Below are 14,414 nucleotides of genomic sequence, written 5' to 3' on the forward strand. Positions count from 1 at the left end.
TAACACATAAACTGTTAAAGGCTTTGAGATGAAAGCTAGGATGTCAGACAGTGAAGAGCCTCCCCCGGACTGACCACAGACCCTGCTGCGACCACAGCATGAGATAGAATCAGAGATCAATCACAGGCTTCGTTAATGGAGCCAACAGCAGAGAGGAATTCTGCTTGATTCTATCACCAGCTTACTAAAAAGCAGCAAGGTGGAATCAGATAAGCACTTCTGTCTTTATGATATCTTACATCTGTAGATATATGAAGAAGACAGAGTGCGAATTGAAGTGTAAATTGCAGCTATTTAGGGTCTGTTAAGGACTTTTCTCTGTCGCAGCTAGAAAAGTTCATAAATGAGGCACAGTCTGCTGTTATTGACTTGTTCTATTTGTCACCCAGTAACCTTCTATTGAGGCAAACGTTATTAACCTACTGTACAGTATTTCTAGCTCTATTCCATGTTTCAAACTTTGACAGACCCTTGTGGCAAAGAGACATCGCTGTTTGTTTAAAAGACAGCATAGGGTGAATATATTGCTGTAGTTTTATTTTATCAGTGGCATTTTATTTGTCTAATTATAAAAGTCAAGAATTGTGCACAATAACTGAATAAAAACAGCATGTTTTCTAGGAAAATTTACTGTCAAAAACTCTCTGTGCTGTCCCAACTTCAATAAGTCCAAAACAGAGCAATTCCTAAACCTCCCTTTAATAGAGTCTTTCAGGGAGGCACAGGAAGAGGAACAAATGCCTCTATTCAGTAGCGTCCAAAATGCTAATGCCTCCGGCTCTTAACACGTTTATAAGGGTTCCCATGTCACGACATGGCATAGTCCTCCCTAATGGGGGCTGTGGCTGGGGACTGCATGAAAAAGCCAGACACATTACAGAACATGACAAATATGACAACAAGACCGCTGGTTTCCTGGGGAACGGTTCTTCCGAATCCCCTTTTTTCCTTCTTGAAGATGCACGCAAGCATGTTATGTCACACCGAACACTGAGGTTTCTTCACAATGACTGCAGTCTGTTCGGAGCCGAGCTTGGACAGTGACATTTAAAATATCTATATAAAGTTACTGGTGTTGTGTGGTGTGACTATTAAAGCCCACACATCATGTCGTCATGGACTTTGTGGGCTTGTAGAGGTGAAAAAAAAGTGGCAATAATGTGACCGATAACACAGGTGCTGTCACTGGAACTGTTGGCCATTCCAGTGAGTAATATTGAATTCCAGTAACTATCTGCTCCTTTATGTAAATGATGGCAACACAAGGTTCTGTATTGGAGAAACTTTCTACAAGCAAATAAATGAAAGGCAGGCAGGGTTTAGTGATTGCCTGGGAAAGTAATTACTCCTTATCTGTATTGGTGCTGGCAGGCAGTATGCAGTGCCAGGCCGTAGCCTCCAGCCCTTTTGGATTGATGTTATGTCAACTGCTCAAAAGGTATTTCTTGAGTGACATTCTGGTCAACCTGTGGAGCATGTCAATGTTGTATTGACCACTTTGAATGATTAAAGTCCATCAGACTTGTTTCTTAACTCCATTATCAATATGTCATTTCATAATCAAGAGAATACAGTTGTTTCAAAGAGACACAACATTGGATTTACATGTTTGAACTATTTACGGGATGAGATGGAATCTCTCAAGACTTTACTATCAATAGTGCTATTGATGTTCTAATGGAGAATACATGCTAAAGGTTAGAGGTGTGGAAATTTCTTGATTATAAGATGCATCATGATGTGGAAGATTCTGCATCGAGTATAATCGAGAGTCTGCAGCTTATGTTGATTGTACGGCCACAGCTGGACAATAAAGTTACGTTGTGACGTTGCTCCCTTTCTCTGAATTGTGGGTGGACATTAGGCTAACGTTACCTATGTAGGAGGTGTGTCAGAGAGAGGCAGAGATTATCTACGAGTGATAATAAAAACTCACTGAGTATTTTTTTAAACAAACATCTCGTGGCACATGTCGGATTTTATGACCTTGCTGGGAAGCACGGACTAGATGAGACCCACGCTGAGCGTGACTTCTGCCTCACAGCAATTACTAAACACGTTAGCCATTTTTACCTGAAGCTAATGTCTGCAGCCATAAATAATAACTGTTACAGCAAGCCCAGCTAATCAGCCAAGATTTGAGGAGGCGCTGTCAACTTTCAGAGGTGCACGGCCTCATCTTAAAGCTGCCATGTGAAAACAATATTATTGTAGATTACAACAAACGTGTAAGGCACTGCAGATGGATAAATGTTGTGTTTTTGTAATGTTTATGGATTTGAAAAGATGCAGCTTTTATTTTGTACACTGCTGTCGTCTGATTACTGGAAGGACTTTCTGAATTAAACAGGAATTTAAATGATGAAAAAGTAGCCATGTGCAGTAACATAGATCATTTAGGATGCCATACACTGAGATGCATCGCGATGCATCGATAATCGTTTTGCATTTGAATCATTGACAGCTGAATCGTAATCTAATCAAATCGTGAGGCCAGTGAAGATTCCCACCTCTACTAAACATTAGTGTAAATGGACTGAGCAATGCACGGACAACAGAGTGACAGGCTGTCATCAATGCCGCTTTTTGACAGGAGTGAGTCTTTTTGCCATGTAATTTCCAGAGCAGCCACTGTTGGATCATTTATGTGGTTCAAAACCCTTAATTACACACACCAGTCCACATTTGTGCTCAGGTGTGTCAAATTTCCACTATCAGTTACATTCATTCAGTCACAGCTGGTTGCCACTTTGTTTGTAGTGCCACAGTAATCCCTTGCCTCATGTTACCTTAAATAAATATGAGTCCAATGGGAGTAAGGTACACAGATTTAAAATTTAGGTAAAACAGCACTGGTATCGGATCAGTACTGAGTAAAGGCAGATACCATGAGTTGAGGTATTGGAAAAGGGGTTGAGATAGAAAAGGTTGGATAAAGGCAATTTTAGATTTATATACTTTTTATTCCTCATTCTGAACATATTTTTTCACTTTCAAACCTAGAAATGATGAGTTATAAGCACTGAATGTAAGTCAATAGTGTGCAAGTTTCCCACCATGTCTAAAGACATTCAAAGCACTCTTTAGAACAATTCAGTCAAATATTTACGCAAAAGGACTTCTATTGTGCCGTGACAAAACCCATTGCTTAATCAATGCTACATCCTTTTTGATGACCCACCTTTGCTTTCAATGTCCCACAGTTCTTTTCTTACACAATACACCACATCCTCACCATCACATCATTGACACTGCTTTTAATGTGTTGACATGTACGACAAAAGAAATGATAAGATTGAAGTTGCTGGTACCTTCTAGTCCAAAAGAGCCCTTCAGTCTTGTGTTGTTTGCTCTTGGATGGGCTGTCGTGGAGCTCACAATGCTGTGTGTTCAATCATCAGTTAACCTGATTACCCAGACACCACATGGAGCTATGGGGAGGTCAGCTGCATGCCTGGCTCACCATCAGCCACACTGTTACTAGGATTTTGTCCAAACCGCGAAATAAATCCATATTCCAGCAGTGTTTGAAGTAACATTCATGATTCCAACACACCTCTCTTTTTCACGTCTATAGATACAGATAGCATGCCAGCACTAATGACTTTTAGCCATTGTCTTGCCTCGGCCTGTCTCATTGTAGGTTCGATTTTATGATGAAGCAAATTAGATTTAATCCCACTGAGTGCAGACTGCAGCATGGCAGCTAAATGCTGCTCTGTCAGTACTCGAACATACACTCAGAATCTGCGGACACCAGTCCCCTTTTGCTCTAACCACTTGATACCTCTTGAGACCTGAATTAACTCCCTCTGTGCTCATTTGAAATGTAGAGCTTTTACCTCTCAACCTCCCACAGCGTAGCCCCTTTTGCAGCATGTAATATTGAAAACTAAATGCATATTTTGCTTGGCTTTACTCGAGGCTGCATAGCTTTTTGTATGCTTTGGATTTAAAGAACCTGCTTGAACAAAATGAATGTTTACTAAATGGGGACTGCAGCCAATGTCACCACCCATTACTAATGTAATCTGGACAAATTTTATTGATTGGCCTACAGAGGGCTGCTGTAATCGTCTCCTCCATAGCTGTTAGTTATTGAGCTATGACACGCAGTGTAGATATGTCGAATGGCTGATGTTGTGTGATAACAGGATGCTAATGTTATTTGCATTTATAATGAGGGTAAAACATTGTAAACTTTGCTAATAATGGTGTCCTAGACAGTTATTCTTGCCCCAAATTATGATCTGAGTTATTTAACATTGAGGAAACGGTACTTTTTTTGTTTTTGTTTTCTTTAAAAAAAAAACAATCTGGTGGTTTATCTGTATATATTTTCAATATAACAACGGACCAATGGAACAAAAAACCATTGCAAAAAACATCTGTATTATATTTTCTGAATTGCTTTGGCCTTTTTTTGCATCCTGATTGTTCTCTTCATTTCTATCATGTGAACAAATGTTTAAAACAAAGCTTTATATGGTAATAGGGCAACTGAATATAAAAAAATAGTTGTCAAGCTTAGTCAGAAACCGGCATAACAATAAATGGGGAAAAATACAGCAGTTAGTTCTCCTCTATGTGACTTTGAGTACAACAAACAGCAGACCTCAACCCACACACAGAAGACACAAAGCTATATTCTGTCTTCAGGCAGAGCTTTTGATGTTAGCCTGACAAAAGCGCCAACTCCAAAAGCCCCATTCACTGGATTTTTTTAATGCCCCATGTGTCCTTTCAAGTAGTGAAAAGATAACTTTCTGGGTGTGCCTCGTGTTTCAGTTTGAGACAGGCATTTGTTTCATTTGTTCGAGCATCCTTTCAAGTGGCACTAGCTCTTAGAAACACTGAGAGCTTTAGACTCTTGATTTGGTGAGACAACCCACATCTGTCATGATGGTTTAATGTTGGGTAGATATTTCAGTACACATATGATGTCCTGTGGTAACAGTTCTCTTTTTATGAAATTCCACAGTAATATCATTCTACTTCAAAATTTGTGTACATAAACAATAAAATAATGATGGAAACCAGCAACATTTCTTTATTAGCCTGAATAGGAAAACTGTACCTATTGGCCCATAGTCACCAGGTGCTGCTTTATGCTCATTCATTAAATTCTTCAGGTACTTTGTAATTTATTGAGCTGTCCATGTCATTCATGAGGTTGTAGGCAAATGTCAGGTGCACTTCCTCAACAGGCCCCTCCAGACAGAGTGAGTAGTTTGTATTGATTTAAAGTTTTATAAGCCACTGCTACCCTGAGCCCCAAGTATCCTGTGCTGCATTTGATTTTCCTTGGACATATGTAGCATAAAAAGGTAACCAGACACTGATAAGCACAACCCTTCAAGTGGGGCCAGAAGGGATATTTGCATTGTAGCATGGTTCTTGGTGTACTTTATAGAATTGTGCCCGTGGGCTACTACACCTGACATGGGCTAATTGGCTATCAAGAGAGGCTCTGAGAATAATAGGGCTATGGGTTTCCCACCACTGCGTGCTTCCCAGGTTCCAAAGTAAAGACAACAAAGAAATGTGTGGTGCTGTTGCATGGCACATTCTCCAAAACAGAGACATTTTAAGGGTAAATATTGGAGAATCAAGGATTTCCCATGTTGCTAAGGCAAAGCAACATATTCGGCCCACACACACACTGAAGTAGACTAGCCAGTGTTCTTTTTATGTGCTCAGTGAATGGCCATGAGGATGAAGCTTGAAAAGTTGTGCAGCCAGCCTATTGACGAGCACGTCTGTGTAAAAACACACACAGACAAGGCCTTGCGCTCAACACCCCCAACCCTCCACACACATGCACTTTTAATTCGTCTCAAATATTGGTCTGCCTCCTCATCTCTTGCTGTGCGTCCATGTGAGACGGATCCCACCGACATTTTCCACCGCAGGATTAACTGTGTAGCGCGACGGGCTGCTCTGCCTCAGTGCTCCTAAAGGGCTGACCCCGACATGTGTGTGTGAAGGGGTGGCCAGCAGGCCACTCCTTAAAAGGCTATTAGATCCTTACAGCTTATTATGAGTGGGCGTGCAACTGAATTATCCATCCTGCTTTCCCTTGTCACAGGGCTATAGGTGATAAAAAGCTTGTTTTCCGGAAATAATTAATCCTACTTGTTGTCATAATAATATTGAGGAGAGCACATTGCTTGTGTCTGGTTTGTTTCCTGATGAACCCTTTTCTCTGACAGGTGGGCTGATACTGATGGAGATGATCATCTTCTCATTTAGCTTCCTGCCTGCAGAACCTTTTCTATTACATTACAACTGAGCCAACCTCTCCAGAGAAGGGGATTTGATTCAGGTTAGAGTGAGACTAGGTCTGTGCATGTGTGTGCCCATGTGTGTGTGCTGATCGTTCCAACCATTTGGAAGGCTGTGTGTCTATCCAGGGTGTATCTCAAAGCAGAGCCAAGTCTGGTTACCATGCCTACACATTTTAATAAGAGACACTGCATTTATCTTAATGAATTCATTTTCAAGCTTATGTTTGCCTCTGTAGTCTCTGTCAGCTGTGTACACACTCTAAATAGCTGTAGAGTAGAGGCCTTTTCCATTGCTAAAAGTGACCTGAGGGAAATAGCTTATTGATTCTTTTGGGAAACATGATTAAATTGAGGTCTAAGTGGACACTTCATCTGAACTTGTCTACAGAAGAGAAGATAAGAAAGTAGAAAGGAGCCAGTCTGCTTTTGTCCAGGTTCTGATCTAATATTTCCTCTTTGATGGAGCTGAATTCAGTGCTTCTTTCTACTTTTTCAGAAAGAGGTTTACACAATTATTTTGACTTAAAGTCTAAATAAAAAAACAAAATGGTGCTACACTGTTTTGGTTAAACATATAGGACCCTATTAAAACCACTCATGGCATCCTCAAGTCCATGGTGCAAGTACATCTAGGATGTGTCCATGTCCTTTTTGCTAGTTAAACTGGCCTCAAAGTGAGGCGCAAGATTCAAAAGGGTTGTATTTAGACTGTTATTGGTCAAAAGTGTGTTTTGCACTTATTACAAATGAAGTGTCCAAGCCCACCTGGCGCACCTGGCATATTGCTATTTAAAGTTCTTTCTCTGTCTCTCTATAACATTACTCCAAAAATGTGCTCTCAAGTATCGAAATTTGGCAACGATTGATTTAATGTAAATAAGTGTTCGGTAGCACCCTTGAAAGTCCTGAGTTCGGTACCCAACCCTAGCTAGAAGATAACTATGCACCAGCAATGTGCCTGACCACACCTCATTTTAAAACCTACATGGCGGTGGGTGCACAGGTGGTGCAAGTACACACAACAGTTTACACAACATGGACGCTGTGTTGGTCTCAAACTAGCAATGACACTTGCACTGCTCCGTGTGCTGCTTTGCACTGGGCATAAGATAGAGCCCATAATCTTGAAGCTCCTGTCACAGTGAAGATTTTTTTGAAGATTAAAATGATTCAAAAGCACTTTTCCTGCAACATTCTGAGCTTGGATTTTGAGGACATAATTTTACTGACATGCTGCCAATATCAATCGTTGCAGTTCAATCTATAACATTTAACATGATGAGTATATCCTTGTAAAAGTGGCGTTTGCTTGCTTACTGTAGGCGTTGTGCAGCCAGAGATGGAACAGACGTTGTTGTGCACATTGTGTTCAGTAGGTGTGCTAATCAGGACTAGAGATCCCCTGATCGCTGCCATGATCACTGAGTGCACCATCTGTGAGGCTCGGATGGCCGGCAGTCTGGCTGAGAGAGCTGGATGACAGTCTGATCCGGTCCTTGTCCTCACAGGTCGGCAGTCAGCTCTGCCTTCACTCCACTATGAGTGAGCTGTTTCACTAGTCTTGAAAGACCTGGAAGCATTTAACACTTGCTTTCAAACACTTTATAAGCTACACCACTATTACAATTTTAAACATTTTGTAGCTCAGATTGACCACAGAATGTGTGCCGTCCCACTCTGATGTTTTTGATGTCCTTGATTTATGTGTTGTTAGATAACTGTTGTTTGATCAGTTTGCCTGTAGTGTGCTGCGCTGAATAAATCAGCTGTCACCGCAGATCTGGAAATAATTGTGGGGACTGTTAAAGTGCCACGGATAATGGAGAATTACACATAAATGTGGGCAATTTCCTTGCTGGAATTTTGTCTGTTTTTCGTTTACAGTCACAGGTCAGAAACAGTACCAGTCACATCTCTGGCAGTAAACTGTGGGCTCCAGCTGAGTTCAAATAGAGTTTGTGATGGAATTCTCCGACCTGAAATAAACACATAAACACACACATGTAGCCTGCTGCAGTAAACAGCTGCACAATGCATCAACCCAGGACAACTTTTCATCAGTGCCTAAGTGATCTGTGTGAAGATAGGGACACCTGTTACCATGACAACTCGTAAGAAAACCATTGAGAAATGCATTGGTTTCCATACTGATCTAGAGTGCAGACAATACAGCACTCTGTATCAGCCAAAGGCAGGTCTGCTTCTTCTATCTGCAAGTGCCAGGTTAGAGGCTTATTGACCGTTTTTGACAGACTGACTAACAGACGACTTTTTGGTGAAATGGGCCGTATGCCCAAAGTTCAATTAAAAGCCTCACACTGTGTGTAGCCAGCATATTTGCCAAATGGTGGAAAAAGTGTAAATCAGTCTTTATGCCACCTCAGCAATCTGGCCGTCCTTGAGGGATATTGATGGCTCTGCCTTAACACATTTTCTAACATTTTCGTTTAATGCTTTAACATTTATCTCATCTGAACAGGTTGAAGGAGATTTTCAGGTGTCACTTGAGCACATGCTGTGGAAAAACAGCGCTACATTTTGGGATTTTAGTGGGGCCATGAACTCACTGAGTAGCCACCTGCATTTTTCTTTCTCGGCTCTCAAAGCTGAGAGTGGGGGAGCAACATGGCTTTAGTTTCAAATGAGCCTGGTGCTGTTTGTGCTTTCCTCTCATTCGACCTGCTCTTGCCCAACGGGGGCAGCGGGTCAAGAGAGCATTATTTTAATTCCACTGACACGATACGGCTGCAGCCCTCCATCTTGTAGTGGTCAGATAACATTTAGTGATTGCTGCTTGAGGCAGATAAGAGATGTGTCATAAATTAGAGACGCTGTAAACATTTGCCGTGAGAGCGCAGCAGATTATCTCATTTTAAATTGAATATCTGAATGAGTCCTAGCCAAGTGAAGTCAGAGTGTACGCTCCCAAACCATATCTGAATGGGAAATGAGGCAAATGACACATCAGGTGTTGGTGAAATATGGTGACAGTAGAAATAAGCAGGTTGATTTATGGGAGTTGTATGATCTGCTTATACTTTCTCCCTGACTTCTTTTATGGCATTTTAACAATCGGTTCAAAGTGTGAATAAACGTTTGCCTTCTTGCCTCTGTTGGTCATGTCCAAATCAGTGAATCAACTGGGCTGGAAGTGTGAATGAGCCTGAGTGGCCGGAGAGAAAGGGGAAGAGGCTTTCCCCGGGGCAGTGCCCAGGACAATGTCAGGTTTGTCTGGCCCGAGTGCATGAACACTAAGCTTTTCGGAACTGGCAGGCCGCCCCGGTACCTACCCATCTCCCCCGGCTTCCAGAGCTGTCCAGCCCCGGAGCACTAAGCATTTGTGCAAAGTTCATAAGGCTTCCCTCTGTTTGTGTGGCCATAATGGCAGCTCCATCCTGTTGTAGCTCAAAGAGTGCTTATGGGCTCTGAGGGCCTCGCGCTGGCGCTGCAGAGGCGTGTGAGTGTTCTCAGTTACTGACTTTGGCTGAATGCTCTCATTATGAAAAGACCAGTGTCCCCCCCACCGACAGCTCAGAATCTGAGCCTCCAGTATCAGCACTTTTTAATCATGTTCTCCTTCTGCTTTTTAAACCCAATTTGCCAAATGAAACCCTCAAGTTAGATAAAATTAAAAGCCGGTGTGTTCACTTCAATCCGTTCATTTGCTGAAATAATGAGTAAAGAAAGCTACGTCTGCAAGTTAAATCAAGATGATTTATATGAAACATAACAGAAAAGGCAGGCAATTTACTTGAAATGGTTGTAGTCCGTTGAAATCAATGCTTTTTTCCAGTAAAATGAATCAGTCTAAATTGTTCATAACAAGCTGCTAAATGACTTAACATATCCAACCAGTCATATATCCTCGGTACACAATCTCACCTCCACCATTTCCCGACTGTCAGCATTCGTGAGGCCCGAGTGATAATAACCTTATTTGTGGCTGCAAGTTCCATCTAAGCAGCCATGCTTTTGGTTGGTTTTTCACTGCGGTTACGACCCACATCAGCATAATTCAAGCATGACCCTCCTCCCCCCTTTCATTTTCTGCCTTTCTCCCGGTTAAAGCCCGAGTCTCAGACTAGGGTCCACACCATACATCATCCAGAGTGGGGGCGCTTCCTCCCTTCCCCCTCATGTGTCGTGGGAGAGGGACTGCGGGTTTTTTTGCCGGGCTGGTGGAAGGCTCTTATCGACAGTCTCAGCACTCTCTGTGCACTGAGCTTTCCCCTGACATGTCACCCAGCCTCCACTCAAGTCCATATGTATAGTCCTGAAGTCATGTCCCTGTTCACCAGCATGGAACAGCCAGGTCCACTGGAATCCAGTGGCATACTAAGAAAGAAATCAAACGTTTTCCTTCAAATATCTTTTTACAGTCAGAGGAGAGGCGTGAGCTTCAAAGCTCTGACAGCGCTGGACTAATGCTGGGCGACAATCTTCAGCAGTATTAGCAATTAAGGAGATTTTCACTGGCTGACAGAGGAAGATTGCAGCAGGAGTAAAACTTAACAGATTTTCACTCAGCAGGTGATCTGCGCTCCCCCCTACTACACTGTCCATATTTTTTCTTCAATTGATCATTGCAAATGAGTACTTTTCATTGAGCCTTCAGGTGCAGCATCTTTCATGACGTTGAAGGGAGGGGGGCGAGATGGAACTTGCATTCCTCCACTCTCCTTTGTACACACCCGGTGAATAGCCTTTAGATTGGGCTTTGTGGGAATGATTGTCAGTGGCTTAATGAGCGTCTTTGCCAAGCTAGAGGCTTTGGCAACATATGTGACTACAGTGCCTCTGTTCCTCTCTGTCTGTATGACACAACACACAACGGGCTCAGCACTCTCCATTTCTCTGCAAATCTGAGTTTACCTAACTCATGGTTTACTCTTCTTGTGGATGTTATTACCTGGATTGGAAAAGTTTCACCTCTCATGGGGACCAGAGCTAAGAATGAAGTAAAATCAAGTAAGTATCCCGCAATATCTAGGGATGTGTATAAAGCTGTGGCAGTAGATTTGGGTTAAGCATGTTTTGGTCTTCTCATGTGCAGGAGACACTCTGGGAAACATTCAGTAGATTTTCTTTCTAGAAAAGCCAAGACGGGAATCATCGGCTTATGATTCACATTGTGAATTAGTTGAATTGTCAGTTACATAAGGTTGTTTTGTGGCTTTTTGTAAGTGAAACAACAGCTGTGGTATATAGGAGAAGCATCCGCCAAAACAGTTTATTATGGGTAAATAATTATTCTCTTATTTTTAGTGAAAATGTTGTAATGTTTGCCTTGTTTGTATAAGACCACAACAGTCAGGGTCATTTTAGAGAGTTTTGATCAACCAAGCCAGAGCCAACTCAGCTCTGTGACTAAACAAAGTACTCTTCAGAACGTTACAAATCCAAGTACTTGTCACAGAAAAATCAACAGTTAATAACAATGAAAATGCTTTCTTCATAAGATGTCTGATACACATCTCAGTGGGGTGATATTTGTGATTTCATGTGACAAGTTACAAAGACAGTCTGTAGTATTTGCAGTCATACCTTTAGAACTGGGCCAATAAGATAAGATTTAATATTAAATGAGTGTCCAAAACAACAAATAATAGTTCCTTTAGTCAGTGTAAGTTATTATTCTGTTATTGACTAAATAAAGACACACTTGAGGTTTTAAATATTACAAAGGAGACCACAAAAAATGAATACATAATTAGACCAGCTGGCTTCTGTCTAGATTAAAGCTCATCTTTTGTTTCACAACATGAATCAGGGTTTAATGAGATTCTAAAAGAATCTGCAGTCATATGTTCAGGACAAGAAGCCTTTAACTTGATAAGGTTTAAAATGGATTAGGTGTATTTTACTGTACAACAGACAAAACATAAAATACAGCGTGTCAAGATCAATTCTTGAACCCTCACTAAATAAATCCAGACGGTATCTTCGTGCCCTGAATTACATTTAGCCTAAACAAATTTACATCAAATTGGCACTGAACAGTTACAGTGATGATCTCTCACTGAAGCCCTCCAAATTGTTTTATTTGCATTTATTATAGACTGAATGAATGATTGGAACGATGAAGAGATTACTTAGGTTAAAACTGTTAACATTGAACTTATATCTATTCTACAGGGTAAAATATTTATGTATATTTTTTTTCTTGAAATGATTTCCAGTAATTTATAATGTTGAACAAGTGGATGATTGTGTTTCGAGGCTCTAGTGTGGTGTGTGTTGTGAACCCAACTCGTTGAAGTGAAGTGAAAGCATCTTGCTTCTTGTTTTACTGCCTGAAGAGATGATGTTAAAGGCAGTACAAAGCGGCAGTAGAAAGCTTGTCTCATTTGGTAACAAAAACTGTGTTAAGATCAAAAAGTTTATTCAACTTTGCGGCCATTTAGGAGGCTGCATTCTTGACTCTTGTTGCGTTAAATAGAGAGGTACTTCTGTTTGTTAGCCTACCCACACTGATATAAATGGGTGAACAAAATAATAGTAACACCTGTTAGTATAACACATTACAATTCAACAGCACTACTAAGCTCTCTGAAACAGATTCAACCCAAACTGAACAGTATAACCTTCATTGCAGGACTGTTTGACTGCATTAGTTAAAGCTAGGTGTAATAAACTGGTACTGCAACTTGATAACTTTGAGTCATTGGCACTTATTTCTAGAAATGACTCTAAACAATAACCTTAACAATGCTGTTATCGAGAGATGGATCACATTTTGAAGAACTCGTTGGTAGATCATGTCTGTAGAGATCCTGCCTTGTCATATTGAAAATATCAAGCTCCTTCCAATCGATTCGTCTCAACACAAGCTCAGCTCAACCCCGTTAAGTGATGGAGAGCCACAGGAACTGGGCCACACATCCGACAGCTTTGTCAAACAGCTTAGCTAGAGCAACGCTGTCCAGATGCTCGGCTCGAGCACGGAACAGGAAATTCAAATGCGGAGAACCTCTCATTTCACAAGCTGAAATTATGATTTTGGCTGCATGTATATTGAACACCTGAAGGGATTAAAAATGGATGAAGCAGGAAAGGTATTTCTGTAAAAATGTAGGTCTGCTGCTGCTCCGTGTGTGCTGTAGGGACATCAGAAATCCTTGGTTGTTGGCAGAAATAAATTGCTTCGGGGTCTGATGGAGGTAAGGATTTGGGATATAAGAGCCATCGATCATGTCTTGCTGTGGCACAGTTTCGTCTGGGGAAATTGCCAGCATCAGTCAGACGAAGTGAATGAATGTGGAGAGGGGCATGCTGTGTTAGTTCTCACAAAATAATATTCCAGTCCCTGCAGTCAAACTTGTGAATTCATCTCTCTGCCGGCTACTCAGCGAGGATCACACACTAATGTGATTATTGTCCTGGGCAAGGGCCACTCCTGTGAGACTTCAAAGAGCACATCAGAGGAAAAAATGAAAAAAAAAACTGTAAGCTGTGATGCACACAGGTGCAGAGCACCTTCTGAAACATTTTCTCTGGCTTTAAACATATTAACAGGTTCAAAGTGAGGACTCTGACAGCATCTGTTATGTAGTTTTATTCTACACAGCACATGCGCTCACATACTGTACATGATTTATTATCATGCCATGTGACATGCCCTGATGATCAGTTTAAGTGGTTTTATTCAGCGTATAAATTATTCAAAAGATTAGAATTAAAAGTCATAATCCGAAGCAGGAATGGAGATGCTACTGTAGATTTATTCAGTTCAGTTTTCATTCCTGTTGAGCCTGAATATTTCAAGTAGAACTTCATATTTTACAGAGAGAAACAGCTTTCAGACACACAAAAGAGCAGCTAATTAGCAGCAGGGAAAAGCCTTCATGCTCTTTGCTATGACAAAAAGTGGAAAGCTTTTAGTAAAATGCACAACGCTGACAAGATGAAACCACTTGAGCTGTTTGTTCTCTCCTTTTTTGTAAATGAACTACATCATATATTCACTCGCTCCAGGATGTCCATTCGCAGCTGGTGACATGATCATCCTGCTGTAGTGCTGTATGTACTGTAGTTTCATGAGGCTCTGCAGGTTCACTGTAGATTATACTACACTCTCTCTCCCTGGTGAAGAGAGTTCATGTAGGGTTATGAGGGTTGTTTTTCATT

General features: G+C 41.3%; 1 protein-coding gene across 4 annotated transcripts in view; it reads left to right on the top strand.

Moving 5' to 3' along the window:
* chl1b (cell adhesion molecule L1-like b) overlaps positions 1–14,414 on the top strand; it is a 71,457-nt gene that overhangs the window by 16,057 nt on the left and 40,986 nt on the right. Inside the window, exon 1 of one of the 4 annotated variants that reach the window (XM_084349330.1) lies at positions 10,893–11,255. The exons of 1 other annotated variant lie outside the window; for it this stretch is intronic. The gene's annotated coding sequence lies outside the window, so the exon portion shown is untranslated. Of the gene's footprint in view, positions 1–10,892; positions 11,256–14,414 lie in introns of those variants that run through there. 2 more of the 4 variants (XM_084349328.1, XM_084349331.1) reach the window with 2 other exon arrangements.

Source organism: Pagrus pagrus, assembly GCF_965226575.1.
Source record: "Pagrus pagrus genome assembly, chromosome: 3".
In the NCBI taxonomy this organism is placed as follows: Eukaryota; Metazoa; Chordata; class Actinopteri; order Spariformes; family Sparidae; genus Pagrus; species Pagrus pagrus.